Source organism: Euprymna scolopes, chromosome 23, assembly GCF_053919585.1.
Source record: "Euprymna scolopes isolate OS-2025 chromosome 23, ASM5391958v1, whole genome shotgun sequence".
NCBI classification, from domain to species: domain Eukaryota; kingdom Metazoa; phylum Mollusca; class Cephalopoda; order Sepiida; family Sepiolidae; genus Euprymna; species Euprymna scolopes.
In genome coordinates, this window is record NC_136504.1 from 103,561,497 (window position 1) to 103,577,361 (window position 15,865).

General features: G+C 32.2%; 1 long non-coding RNA gene across 1 annotated transcript; it reads right to left on the bottom strand.

The window, feature by feature from the left end:
• Positions 1 to 103: 103 nt before the first annotated feature.
• Positions 104 to 14,188, bottom strand: LOC145246089 (uncharacterized). Its single transcript, XR_013863079.1, has 2 exons — positions 13,902 to 14,188; positions 104 to 4,449 (listed from the first exon to the last, which is right to left on the bottom strand). It is a non-coding gene; the product is annotated as an uncharacterized LOC145246089 (long non-coding RNA).
• Positions 14,189 to 15,865: the final 1,677 nt, after the last annotated feature.

Here is a 15,865-nt window from a genome sequence, read left to right on the forward strand (position 1 = left end):
CCTTGTTGAAAGATAATTTACTGAATATAATTCCAAAATTTGATTTATATATAATTCGCAAGATTTTTACGCATGGTTATAATCAAACATCAAACGAAGACAACTGAACATGTGCGTTTATTCAAATAGGACTCCTATTAAATACTGCGATTAGTGAGTGTATGTATTAGAGTAGAAAGTTACGTTCCAAAGAGAAATGATAAGCAAACATGATAACTTCCATTCAACTATATACGACACAGTGCACGCAAAGAATTTTCATTGAATAATATATCAATTATTCTGCATAGAAAGATGAGTTCACATTAAAATAAAATAGTCTGTCAAAATATAACTGGTACACAACTGTCGATGCTGTATACAGCTAATTAGTTCAAAATTGTTGCTTTTTATTTCGACATCCGGATGCTGCAACAGTAAAATACTTACTATTGTATAATAGTTGTTTAACACTCTTGTGTTATCCTATGAATTGGAATCAGAAATTGTCCCGTAAAAATATAAAACTGTTGTGATACTCTTTGCTAGGAAATCTGACATCACTATTTCATCTGTGTCTTAGAAGTCTGTGAGCATGGCCTGACCAGCAGAGTGCCGAACCATTATTTACTTTGTGTCCAATGAATTAATTGGGCTTTAAGCTCTGGATCATGAAGGAAGATACGCATAACATCCTGTGTAATCAATTTAAAAAAAAAAATTTCTCTTCGAATTTATCCTCGAGCACTAGATGCAGTCTCACTTCTGAAAAGGTGTTAACAACCTGAAAATCTATCTTGTAGAGAAATGCCAATGCTAATAAACGATAGTTCGCACATACCCTAAGCTAATTGTTGGCTATTTAGTGAATAGTCACGCATTGATTTTCCAAAATGGCAGCCTCATCTTGACAGACAGATTGCTCATCAAAGACAGAATAAACAAAACAATATCTATGGGTTGTATCCACAGAGTTCAGGACATGTTTGAATCTACAATGCAAGTCTTTTACAAGATCGGAAGATGCGCACCATTCCCATATGTTTCTTTCATTGCATCAAGTCTTGTATAATGTGATTCCAAAATAAAAATCTGTCTACTGCGTGACACTAAACAGGCTTCATTTCACACCTAACTGAATTCAAACATTTGTGAATAAGAAATTACGATCAGGTCAAAGTTTTGATTTGCAACATAACCTACAACTGAATATTGTATGGCATATTTCCAACTGTTATTTCTGATATATATTCCCAGGACTTGCTATTCAATGTTTTCGAGATCGTTTAGCAAAGATATTAACACATTCCATTTTGTCGCATTGTATAGTAGTCATCCCCCAGCAGTATCTTACAGCTGGACGTCAGGTAGCTTACATTCTTTTTTTTCTGTGTGACACAATCTGCACTTGTCCACCCATCTTTTTAAAAGTATTGGTTATCAAGTCTTGATCTTGGACCATCGTTATGATCTTCTCATCACAGTGGAATCATCCTTTTTTAGACAGTCTATACAGTCATCTTTATTTATATAGTTCTAGGTGAATTTACCCAGAATATACTAGGCACACTGTTCACCTATTTTTTAAACTCTTTTGCAATGGAAGTTCTTTGTGTTTTTTGCGACTAGGTCTGGCTATTTTCGTAACAGACTTGATTTTTGATTCTGTCTTATTTGAAAGACAGTCTTGTTGAAAATTTTTGGCCAGTTTCATAATGATGACTGTTCTATTGGCTCTTGTTTCGTGAGGATGTACCATTTTGAGGTTTGGGTTTTTTGTGCTTATATAATATTGCCCGGTGGCATGATTCTGGTAGTCAATTTCTAAGAGACTCATACCTCTTGCTTCCTTGGGCAAATACAGCGGAGGCTGATTTCTGTATGTTATTTTGTACAATGTTAACATTTTCAGTGTTTCAGTGTCAAGTCTGTTTATCATCCTTTGTAGCCAGTCAACAATGTAAAAGCTGGGAAGTTGGTTAAGGTCAGTTATATTGTTTTCATTTGTAAGCTCTGTTTTACAGATTTTCTTTACAGAGAGTATATATTGACTCCAATATTTTCTCTTACCTTGGCGTTGTTGAAGTGAATCGTTCTCTTTTATGCCAATATAATTGTATTTCTCCTGCTTTTCTAGGTCCTTGATATCAGTATCATCAAGCTGTATCTTTTTCATTTGGACCTTCTTCCTTACTTTGATGGAGCATTTGGAACATTTCTCGAAACCAATCATTCTAATATTTGTGAAGCCATGTACTACCTATAATAGTCGACTTAAATCAGCATCTGAGCTTGCATCAAACTGACGTCATCCATGAAAAGCAAATTGAAACATTGTTTCGGGTTTTGTTAACAGACTTGGCTCAGATTACATGCACTCTGGATTTTATTTAGCAGATCAATAAACAGATCAATCGCCAAGAAGATGAATAAAAAAGGAAAGGCTAATCCCTTTAAAAGATTTCTCTTCTGGTTATGACGTCAGACCTTTTCTGGTTAGTAATTAAGGCAACACAGTAGCCATGTGTAGAGGGCACTATCATATGCTTTTTAGTTATTAATCCAAGCTTAGGTTCATTTGTCTCTTACTAAAGTTCTCGAAGATAATCTTATTAATCAACAACTGCTGCTAAGTGCCTAAACAATTAACCCTGCACACTGTTAGTATGGTCAAGGAGAAAAATATTGATGGACACTGTGTGCATTTTTACCTTTCAATAGTATGGTAAATCAACTGCTTATTGACTCAGCTTTTGTTTGATTCTTACATTTCTGGTTTGATTTTGTTGATTTTAGAAACATCTACGATCCCGTTTGTGTTAGCATATAATTCAACAAATTTGCTTTTTGTGTAAAACAATACTTACCAAGAATGTGTTTTTCTCCCATGTGTTTGCATATGATTCAATAGGATCGAATTCACTATAAAAGAAGAACCACATACTTCACAAAATGTGTTCCCCCGCACCATGTGTTTGCATGTGATTCAATACAATTGATTTTCATGCAAAAGAAGAACCACATCACAAGAATGTGTTTTTTTCTCCCATGTGTTTGAATGATTCAATAGGATTGATTCCTGTACAACGAAACCACATACTTCACAAAAATGTAGTTAGTCTCCTGTATGTCTTACCATATGACGCAACAAATGATCCTTTCGTGCGAAACATAAATGACATACTTCACAAGAATGTGGTTTTTCTCCTGTATGTGTTTGCATATGACGCAACAAAGTTGCATTCCGTGTGAAAGAAGAACCACATACTTCACAAGAATGTGGTTTTTCTCCTGTATGTGTTGCTATATGAAGCAACAAATGTTCCTTCCGTGCGAAAGAAGCACCACATACTTTACAAAAATGTTGTTTTTCTCCTGTATGTATTTTCATATGACGAAACAAATTTTGTTTTAGTGCAAAAGAAGAACTACATATTTCACAAGAATGTGGTTTGTCACCTGTATGTGTTAGCATATGACACAACAAATGTCCCTTCTGTACAAAAGAAGCGCCACATACTTCACAAGAATGTGGTTTGTCTCCTGTATGTGTTGACATATGACAGAATAAATGTTGTTTCAGTGCAAAAGAAGAACCACATATTTCACAAAAATGGGGTTTGTCTCCTGTATGTGTTTTCATATGATAAGACAAAGTTGACTTTAGTGTAAATGAAGAACCACATATTTCACAAGAGTATGGTTTGTTTCCTGTATGTGTTTCTGTATGATGCAACAAGTAATCCTTGCGTGCAAAAGAAGAACCACATAATGTACAAGAGTGTGGTTTGTCTCCTGTATGTATTTTCATATGACGAAACAAATGTTGTTTTAGTCTAAAAGAAGAATCACATACTTCACAAGAGTGTGGTTTGTCTCCCATATGTGTTTTTATATGACGAAACAAATGTTGTTTTAGTGCAAAAGAAGCACGACATATTTCACAAGAATGTGATTTGTCTCTTGTATGTGTTTTCATATGGCGCAACAAATGTTGCTTCCGTGCAAAAAAAGAACCACATACTTCACACAGGTGTGGTTTATCTCCCATATTTGTTTGCATATTGTTCCACAAAGAATGTGCAAAAAAATTAAATGCATAAGATAGTATGAGGATAGGTAATATATATCAATCTAATATAAATCATTTGAAATATTTTAATGTAAAACTGGTCTTTGTATCAATCTCGGATTAAGTTGACTTCTTGACATTCTAGCTAGTGTTATATAGAATAAGAACCACATAAGCAATAACGGAAACAATTGATATAATTTTTACCAAATGTGATGGAATGAAAAATGCTCACGTTACATGAGATAAAAAGTCACGTGCTCAACCAGATTATTTCTCTCATTTCTGACAATTTCACTTCAGCAAATTCATATGAATTTTCCAATTATTTCAAGGCGGTTTTTAATAATAAGAACCATTCTAATCAACTAATGGACTTCTTTTCGTTGCTGCAAATTCTGCAAATATAAAATGTAAGTTGACATAAATTGCATGTAGTAAAATTAAATTACACATGTAAATTTTTCTTAAAACTCAACATGTTTATTGATGAAATTCAAAACAGAATGAGTACATTTTTATGCTATACTGTTAATAAAATAAATTGATTTTCCATTTTCAGATATTTAAGCAAAATATTCTTATCTTTCTGAAGTTTTGAGATGAGATTATTCATATTATTTGGACTGTTCAGACTGCTGTTCTCATCTTGAATGTTATTTCACAACGTTTCTGTCAGTGTTACCTGCGAACTTCTTTAGGTATATGTTATCAAACTCATGAACCTTTCTCTCGAACTCAGAAACTGCACTTAACTCCAAATGGAACTCTTTATTTAATCCACGTGAATAACATGATCTTTTTCCACAAGCAAAAACTAAGTAAACATATTAAGTAATTTGCAATTGCATTTTCAATCATCCACATCAGACTGAACGTTCAACTTACAGGATAATGTTAAAACTGAATTCAAACAGAACAATTCTAGTACGAATTTTAGGAACCTAATTTTGTTTCTAGACTTTATTATAACTATTCATTACTACATATTATTAATATGTGTAAATATCTATAAATGTATATATAGAGACATTTTTACAACATACTTATTACTACATGTAGATATATATTATGTTATTTATAATTAATGGTGTCATATTCTGTTAAATTCTCTACTAGGCCTGCTTAGTAGTTTATCATCATCCAGAATAAATGCTGTTTTATTGAGTTGTATTAGTTTCCATCATTCTTTGTCCATGAAGGTTTTCATTCTCTCCTAAATATATGGTCAACCATGCTAAACTTTTCAAGTTCCCCATGTATTATGGCTTTTTGATGTTGTTCTAAGCTCACTTGTAGTCGATGAAATGTATCACATTTGTATAGATTTTTACATAGAAGTTTATACACAGTTCTTAATCATGATTTGTACTGTCAGGTGTTTGACTTGCACAAGTTATTTCCAGAGAGTCGAATCAGTTCTGAATACTGTTCTGATTTTATATTCATTTCATATTCTTTAAATTTGTTCTCACAAGTGTGGTACTATTTGCTAGTACTCCTGGTTGTTGGTTGTTCTCCCTTTTCCCGCCCTTTTTCCATAGCGGGAGATGATTTAGTCCTGCATGGAGCGACACATAAAAAGGGATCCATAATGCAATTTTTATTCCTATCTCTCTTTCCATTCTAAGAGCCATGAGGTAAGAACACATCTTTTTTAGCTTTCTCTAAAAAGTGGGGGGGGGACCCCAGCATTTTGAGGAGTAGCTAGATAGTTTTAAAGAGTTAATTAATAAAGTGAATTGTTATGATTTGTAAAATGTTTTTGTTGCAATATTTTGTAAAAAATAAATAGATAAGATTCTTCACATATATATTTCAACCTGTGTTGTGTGTTGTTATGTCTGCCTTGAATGTCAAAACAGTGCCATGCCATTGACTGGCTCATAGGGTTATACAAGCACTTCATGTACGGTATAAAAACTATAATGACTTTTTGGGTTATGTCCTTTGGTGGCTGGTCCAGATTTCTTGGTGTTTGTGTCATGCTCTCTGGATAGTAGTTTCAGTGAAGGATTTCTTTTAAATTGTTCATCTCATCATTATATCATTCTTGTTACTACATATTGGTTTTGTTTAGTGTTGTACTTAATGAATAATCATTTTCTTTACATGATATAAATTGAAATTTAGATACTATCTATAACACCAAGCTAAAGCAATATGCAGTAATAACAATAAATATCAAGAGAAAAAGAACAGTTAACAAGAAACCCTCCACCAAAACAACTACCTAGAGAGCATTGCATCAGTTCCTAGTAGTCCGGTCCAGGCACAAATATGTAGGCAGTATCTAAACTTCAGCTCTCATAATCACAAAGAATATGCAATTGATACAACATCAGGACGGAATTCAGAAGAAATTTGAGTCTCTGGAAACATCTTGTGTGAATCAAGTCTCATATTGAAAAAAATAATGACTAAAAATGTGTATGTAATTCAATGTAAATGTGTCGTCCACGAAAGGTAAGGTGAGAAAAAACGTTGAAAAGCTGTAATATCTGGAGAGACTTAAAAAATTTGGTATGGTAAACGATATGTAGGGAAAATGGAAACCACCTCTTGGAATGAAGTAAAATTATAGGCAGAGAAGTACAGTGGGGAGAAACAAGACTCAAAGAAACGGCAAATATTCTTGAAGACGATCATTTACTAATCTGACTTAATACAAAATTTAACACAATATGAAAACCTTTAATTAAAATATTAGATACGTACACTAATAAGTCAGTAATAAAAAGGTATATATATATATATATATATATATATATATATATATATATATATATATATATATATACATTGTAATCATATGTATTAATAAATATTAATAACATCTAGAAAAAAGGTTCGAGGCTAATAAAATATGTACTAGAATTGTCTGCAAGGATTTATGGTGCAATGCTTAGAGTACTTGGTAAAAGTTAGTTGTAAGTTATAGTAAAATGATGGCGTTGTTTCGCCTAGTGGTACCCTGATTTATTCTTGAAGATATTTAAGCAAAAATATTGAATAATATCGTTTTGAGTGCTGATGTAAGGTGTTCTATATCAAAATAGAATGAGAATAACAAGGAATTCATCATCTCTGACTCCCGATAAGGTGAGAAATGTATCTAAGTTTACATCTCCACATATGATTACCATAAACATTTAAAAGATATCCAAACCTCATTAAAACACTTGGCTATAAATCTAAAAAAGAAGTACAGAAGTTTTTCTCTCATAGCCAAAGAAAAATCCGTAACAGTAAAGAGGAGTGGATAACAGATCCTTATGCAATTTCAATGGACACAAGACTACCTTGAGACATAGCTGGAAGGAAAATAAAACTTCATTACAATGTGTACTTTTATATCAATGAAGTAGCAGTCCTAAAATACATTATAAAAAGGACAGAAGGTGAGAGGAGAGGATGAAATGGTTGACATGAAAGATACAAGACATGGTAAGAAGATGTGCATGTACTGGCATTTTTAAAAAAAATGTTTTTCCTAATTAGACCACAAAATAATTTTGGCAAGATTCAGATTTGCAATTCAGTTGGATTTTATGAAAAGAATTGTCGCTTTTATATAAAGAACTTAAAATGCGATTCAGTTGGATTTTATAAAAAGTGTTGTCAGTTTAAAATAAAGAGCTTAAAATGCGATTCAGTTGACCTTTCGTTGCTTGGAATAAAGAAATTAACAGGGGATCAAATTGGATTTTATAAAAGGATGGGCGCTTTTAAATCAGGAAATCAAAATGTGATTCAGTTGGGTTTATGAAAAGTGTCATTGCTTTTAACTGAAGAAATTACATGGCGATTGGGTTGATCATCGCTTTTACATGAAGAACTTCAAGTGTGATTTGGTTTGATTTTATGAAAAATATTGTTATTTTAAAGAACTTAAAATGAAATTTGGTTGGATTTTTAAAAAGAAATACCGTGAATTACGAACTTAAAATGTGATTCGATTGGACCTTATAAAAAGAGTCACTGCTTTTAAATTAAAAACTTCACATACGACTTTGCTTGATTGTATGGAAAGAGTTATTGCTTTTAAATGAAGAACTTAAAATGCAATTCAGTTGGATTTTATAATAGGATCGTCACTTTTTCTTTAAGGACTTAAAATGCGAATCGGTTTTATTTCATGAATAGAGTCATTGCTTTTAAATAAAAACCTTAAAATCTGATTCAGTTTGATTTTATGAAAAAAGTCGTCACTTTTAAATAAAGAATTTAAAATACAATTAGAGCCAGATTTTTTTTTAATTAGTGTTGTTGTATGTAGCTGAGTAGTGAGTGCTAGCGGAATACTGTGGGCTTGTTGCATTTGGAAGCCCTGGGCATGGTTTTATGCAAGATGATCTTAAAGGATCATGGGAGGATGTAATAATATAATAAAATAAGCCTAGCCAATACATAATATCCATTTATGAAAATCTTATAAGTAATAAATCCAAACTTTTTATCTATCACAGCTCCCCAAAATACAAAATAGCTTAATTCTAAATCATTTTACTTATCGAAAAGAATTAAAGTATCTCATCACAATCCAGTAAGCCAAAAAGGAATTTTAATAATTGTGAGGAAAATGAAACAAAAATTTTCCAATTGTATAAAAGGCATGTAGAGAAAAAACACATATTGTAGTTTGTATTATTTAGATAATTCGCACTACTGTTCTCATCTTAAGTGTTATTTGTACAATGCTTGTGTTACATTATGTAGGTTTACTGGATAGGATGGTTGCAATGACTGAATGGATAAAATTAGAGGTAGGTAAACTCATGATTTATATATAAGATACCATTACAAAAAAAAAAATTAATCAAAACTAAATGCAATCACTTTTCTCAACTTCAGAGTTATAAACAGAAAACAGTTATAATATAGGGGGCATGAAGGAGGAGAGTGGCGGCTGTCAAATTTATGAATGAGAGCAAATATACAGATTTAAATAAAATACTATCTTAAAAACCACAATCTTCTATTGTATTTAAAGCTTCAAAACGATAGGAGGTAGCTTAGCCTATCAGCTTCATTGGTATGCCAATCTAATATATTTACAAATCCTTTTAGTAATAGGTCTTGCAACATCTAAACACTGATGCTCTTCATTCTAGTTGATGAAAAATTAGGATAAGTGATCATACTGTGAACATTAAGGTTAATTATTTCAATGATTTTGCTACAACTAGCTGATACTTATGATAGACAATCTGCAATGTGTATTGTTTTTTTTACAATGAAATCATTCTTTCACTTTTAGTAGCATTCCTGCAAGTGTTGGATGTACTCATCATAAATTCTTTAACGCTATCGATTCTAATGACTTACGATATGTATGGATAGTTATTTTGTGATCCCACTTATAATGGTGAAAACTTGCCAAGCCAAAAATAATAAATAACATTTCCTTCTGAATATTTTAGTATCGAGTTTGTTTGCTTGACAGTGTTTTGCTTCCCTAATGCAACTGCCATTCCCTTTTTGTAGAAGATATGTGCCTATACATGCAATCGAGTGATTCCTTCAAGTTAAAATATCGGAGTTGTGCATTTCTTTCAACCTCTTCTTTGATTTACTCAAATGTTTTCTATTGCTGAAATTTATTTTAAAGATCAAGTCGCAAAGGGATTTATTCAATGTTGCAAGTCATGGTGAGAATTTGTTTGGGTAATAAACAAATCCTAAAAAACTGGTAAGCGGTTTTACACCTTTAGGTTGGTGTACTTGTATAATCGCCTCTACTTTTTAATGATTTAGTTTGGTACCATGTTTCGAGATGATATGACCAAAAAAGGTATTACAGATGTCTTTACTACAAATTTATTTCAGCTGCATTTGCGAATTTATTTCCTTACCCTAAGAATTAGTTGCTTTGGTGCCTTATCATGATCACTGTCATCTTCTTCAAATATATATACAATTATCTCATCACATATGGAAAGAATGTTTTTAAGTACACCAAAATTCCCTTTCATTGCACTTTGGAATTTACCTTGGGTGCACTTTACTCACATGGGAAACTGTTGAATATGTATATACCATATGTTTTAATAAATGTATGTTTTCTGTAATTCTCGTCCAAATTGAGGTGCCAGTATCCAGATTTGATGCCAATGGTTGTGAACCATCAGGTGCCATTCAGATCAGCAGTGAGTCCTCAAATGTCATAGTGACGTAATGTGATCTGCACACTGTTTTAAGTAATTAAGGCCAAGACCAATTCTGATCGAAGCATTTGTTTTGATTGCATCAATAAATAAAGTCACTCATGGTGTTGGTCCTGTATCAGATGATATTATACCTTCGGCTACTAAAGAGGCTAATTCTATTTTCAACTTCGCTTTTAGAGATATTCTGATCTGTTAAGGTGGGTATACAACTGGTATTACTGTTGTGCCCACATGAATGGTATATTCACCAAGTGGACAAATAGTAGAATCAAATACATCAAAGAATTCCTGAATGATTTTTTCTTTCATTTAAATTTCCTTCAAAACTTGACCTTGGCACTGTAATTTCTTCTGTATTCTGCTGAGATGCTTGGCCATCGTTTGTCTATACCTGATGATTTTTTTTGTAGCTGTAGCGACTGATTTTACCATTAAGTAAAGGATCATTAATCTCAACTCCTGTGATATCTGTAGCTCTATCAATTTTGACCCTTTTGTATTCAGAACATAGAATGTTGTATCAGTAAATCTGTTGCAGAGTCTTTCCCATACCTACCAGGTCCATTCTTGATCAATTGTTCTGCCGAAAGCAATTAACTGTATTGATTGTTACTGCATGCAGTTTTCATATACATTTTTGGGCACAACGTTGCTCATAGCACATAGCTCATAGCACGTAGCTCTTAGCACTTTTGCATTGACGTTGATCTGCATTTGTCTGCTGGGAATTTCTAACTTGGCATCAGCCTCTGTAGTAGTTGATGGTAACAGCCAAACATTGTGGACATTCACTTTTTGTCACTATGTGGATTCTCCTGTTTTTGTGCCATTGTGATTGTGCTCCTTTTTCACTTGCTTACTTTTTTATCTACCATTTTGGAACAAAAAAATTAGTAAAATGTTCCTGTTTGTTTCATATCATGCAGCACTTTCCTTTTACTGGGAACTCTTTTCGAGGATGTCTTTGCCACAATATCCACAGCATTGGCTTTTTTGTTATTATTAACCTGAATTGCATAAATACTGGTCTCTTCTACTAGGATTTGTCTAACTTAAACTTGCTTGCAAGTCGCCTCCTTTGTCTCTACTATGTGTAATGCTCTTGATATAGTTGGATTGTTTCCTCCTTTAATTAAGGATTTCTGCACTGACTTTAGATATATGTCGTACAAAAGATTGATTATAAATGTATCTTCTACTATTTCATCATATTCAAACTGTTTGGCTATTTGGCAAAGCAGTTTCAAGAATGAGTATGCCGATTTGTCTGAATTTTGCCTACAGTGCAGCACTTCAAGTTTTGCCATGTGAAAATTTGAACTTAGGTTTGCATACTGTCTAAAGTATTTAATGTATTTTTCGAGGGTCCTTTCTTCTTTATGCCAAAAAACAAATGTCAGTTATTTCTTGTTCTTCAATACTAGCCGATAACTAGAGATATCTAAGATTGATGTTATTATCAACGTAATACATGGGACATGAAAATAAAACCTGACTTACCAAATAAATCTGTCCATTGTCACAAGATGTCACTTTTCCAAATCAACTTAGCACAAATAGCTGACCTGATGGAGAGAAATAGATGTCATTTCCTGATTCAGCAGCTCAAAACAGTTGTAGAAATCCAGACAATCTTCAAAATGTACAAATTTGTTGCCCAGTCTAATCATGTGACCTGTGATGAAGGTCAAATGTCAAACAATCTGCTTTATTGCATGATCCATGACATGTGACCCACACTAAGGCTTTGTTTGACAAGTTTTTTCTATTTCTTCCTATTTGAACAATTGGTTCTTACCGTCACGGTAGTTACTGTATTTCTACTTCTGTAGACCGTAACTGTATATCACTACTAATATTTATTACTGGACTTCAAGGACTTATACCTTAGGTCTTAACTGACAGCAATCTGTAGCAAGAGATATCAGTACAAAAAAGGTAAGGTGCTTTTTCTCTTTCTCTCTCCGCTAGTTGCCATTGATGTGTCAGGAGTAATTTCTGTAATTCCACTTTTAGACATAAGTCCTTTAATTATACTTTAAGGATTTGCTACATTTTCTCGCCAAAAAGTAACTGCACTAAAAGATAAAACGAACAAAAAACAATAAAATTAACTCCCTATGACGACCAAAAGCACTTGAAATGGGCGAAATAATAATTCTTTGATCCTAACTTCACACATTGAAATGAGAGGCATGAAAGTTAACTCGCAGACTTGAAAAAAGAAACGAAAAACATAAACAAAATGAAATTCTTTCCTTCATGTAATGGCTTTCGTGACCTCAAAAGAGTCACGAGTCAAATAACAGAAGGTTTTCTATCTAGTTGAGAAGCCACCACTGATAACATAGATTGCAGGTGTCTATTTTCTCCTATGGCAGCTGGCAGGAACTTTTTTCTCTTAAAGAATTGAAATTATGGCAAACCTATACATGTTTCACTTAGAAATAAAATTGAAAAAGAAAAATAGGTGCAAGTTGCTGAGTGTTTTTTTTTTTTGCTTGTTTTTTTTTAACTGCAACCCTCTTCATTGCATACGACACTCTTTCGTTACACATATGCAAATTAACTTACCAACACACTATCATAGTTACAGTCACCTGTTAGTAAAACTACATTCTTTCTTTCCGCATACACTTTTGTACGCTGAAAATGTACATAAGTTATTGCATTCTTATTTTAAATCTATAGTTAAACAAGTTTATTTTATTCATTTTTTAAAGCTTTTTTTTTACACCGTTAAGATAGTTGCTGAGTCTGTACTTTTTTCCTCATAAAAAAGAAAATTTGGGAAGTTAGAAATGCTGATTCGTTTTTTTTTGTTGTTTTTTTTTTAGATTTGCAATCATGGCCAGTTTCTTTTTTGTTTGTTTTATTTCACCAGTTTTTTTTTTTTTTTTACTTTAAACACTAAACAGTTAATTATTTGTTGGTTTTAGGTAAACAATAAAGAAGCTGCTGTTTTCTAAATTTATCACTCATTATTGGAAACAAACAAACAACAACAACAACAACAAAACAGGGTTTGTATTACTGTACGTACACATAGATTCGAAAAAGTTGTCAAAAAACAAATATATAACAAATAAATGTTATCAAAGGCAAGATAAGTAACTTTTCTGCCAAACTCGATATATTTTTTGTGTTTTTATTCAATGTAACATATTTATTCAGCTCGAAAAACATACAATGTTTACCGATGTATTCGAAAATTCAAGATGGCGTCTCACACCCTCTTTAACACCGTATGGAAAAAGGTGTTATAAATACAAAACTATACAAAATACTATTAAAAACCCGCCAAATATATGTCAACCTATGTCACGGTAACATATATTGAGCGAGTTTTTAACAGTATTTTATCCGGTTTTTTATTTATAACATCTTTTCCCACACTTACTGTGTTAAAGACAGAACAAGACGCCATCTTGAATGTTCCAATACATCGATAAACACTGTATGGTTTTCGAGCTGAATAAACATGTTACATTGAATAAAAACACGAAAAATATATCCAGTTTGGTAGAAAAGTAACTTATCTTGCCTTTGATAACATTTATTTGTTATATATTTGTTTTTTGACAACTTTTTCGAATCTATGTGTAAAGTAATACAAACGCGTTATCTCCCTTAAATTTTTAACGTATTCTACAAATGCAATAAAATGTAGTAATACTTACTTTTTGTCTTATAAACTGCTTTCGACTAACTTCAAACTGTTTACATAAAGGAAACGATTTTTCAACTATGACTTCAAAAGTTTAACGTAAATTCAAGGTGGCAAACGGAAAGGCAAGTTCGCAAAAAAAAAAAAAAAAAAAATTAAGAGAAAATTTAAGAGGAAATAATTAAAAAAAAAAAAAGTGGGGCTGATCGCTTTGGTGAATATCACGGATAAAATTGGTATTATTTTATTTATATCAATATTAAGCGATTCTTAACTATAGGCAACCCAGACTCGTGTCAGTTTAAAATCGCTTACTGATATACAAAACCGGACTTCCTGTTTTAGTTTAAATTGGCTGTCAGCTATGTTTAAGTGTTGTTTTATTTTTTTAATTAATTAATTTATTAATTTTTTTTACACCAAAAGTACTTGTACTTGAAAACTGGTAAAAAAAAAGTACTTGTACTTGAAAAATGACTGACTTTCCTTTGTTTACAAAGGCATTTGACGGAAGTGACGTTAGACATATTTTTATCTACGGATAGCCAAAACCGTATAGAATGGACCTTATTTTTTTTATAAGTTTTATTCAAACAGTCTTTATTTGAATGGACTGTTGTTTTCTTTTATTCTGTTTTGTATTTATTAATTGTTTTATTCTTTTTATCAAACAAAAATAGAACTTTTATAATGACATAAATATTATGGACTGTTTTTTCAAACATAAAAAAATAAAATAAGCATAAAAATAAAATAAGGTTTATGCAGTATGCACCTTTGTTACCTCTCTTGTATAATAATGTTATTATTTTGAAAGCCATTCTTAACATGGGAAGGAGGGGGTGTTTTGCAACCATTCTGCGCTTCAATTTAATAAGAAAAAAAAGATATTCTGAAATTTTAATTTAATCTGAAAAAAACTATTTAAATATAGCGCGATAGCAAAAGTGCACAAGCACCTATAATAAATAAATAAATTATCAGATAACACTCTTCGCTCAATGTCACCATCCGAAAAAAAAAAATCTACTGTTATCCTGACGCCCCGCACTCCTTTGTTTACCTCGGAAGTGACGTCACTGTAAAAATAATTTGTTTTATTTTTCTTTTATTTTCCAATCTCGAAAATTCCTTTAAAATTACCACTCTCAAAGGTTTTCGGGGTCGCTGAAAACGAAAATAACGTTTAAAATTACGGCAAACGAGTAGTTTCCAAGATATAAAAAAATGTTAGTTTTAAAACGTGGGGGATCACTTTTCTATAATAATTTAACGTAAAATGATCACCCACTTTTTTTTTTGGGGGGGGCTTCCTTTCTACCATCAGAAAATTCTTTAAAATTACCTGTTTACATTTGGTGGGAAGCGGTGTAAAATAATAAACAGTTCTTCTGCTTGGTTAATGTCGGCACGTTACTTATGTTAAAACAATGGAAATGGAAGCATAGTAATGCCCTTTTTTAACCAGGTTACCTACTAAAACCAGCCCATATATCTATTTACCAAATTACACATGACTCAAAACTTACTGTTTTACCCGTACTATATTGCACTTGCATCTCATGCCCTGCTATCATCTAAAATATAGTTTGAGCACAAATCGTAGTTCAATTCTTAACACCTACTCACACTCTAATATTATACTAGACCCAAGCTCACATGAATAAAAAAAAATAAAATAAAATAAAAGGAAAAAATAATAAAAAATATATATATACAAAAGAGAAAGCCTCAAAGCACATTATCTCCTCCTAACAAGCCTCCTTACAATCATAGTTGCTTACACTGCATGAGCTCTACTCAACCCCTTTATCCAGTAACAATGAAATAACAATGTCCCTAATCCACTTTGAGGAGTGTAACTATTTAGCAGATATAACCTCTACAAACTAACCCAATAACATTAACTAACCACACGGGGTCGCAGAAATACCTGGATTAGAACCCAGTCGCGGAGCAAACCCTCTCAGTGGTGAC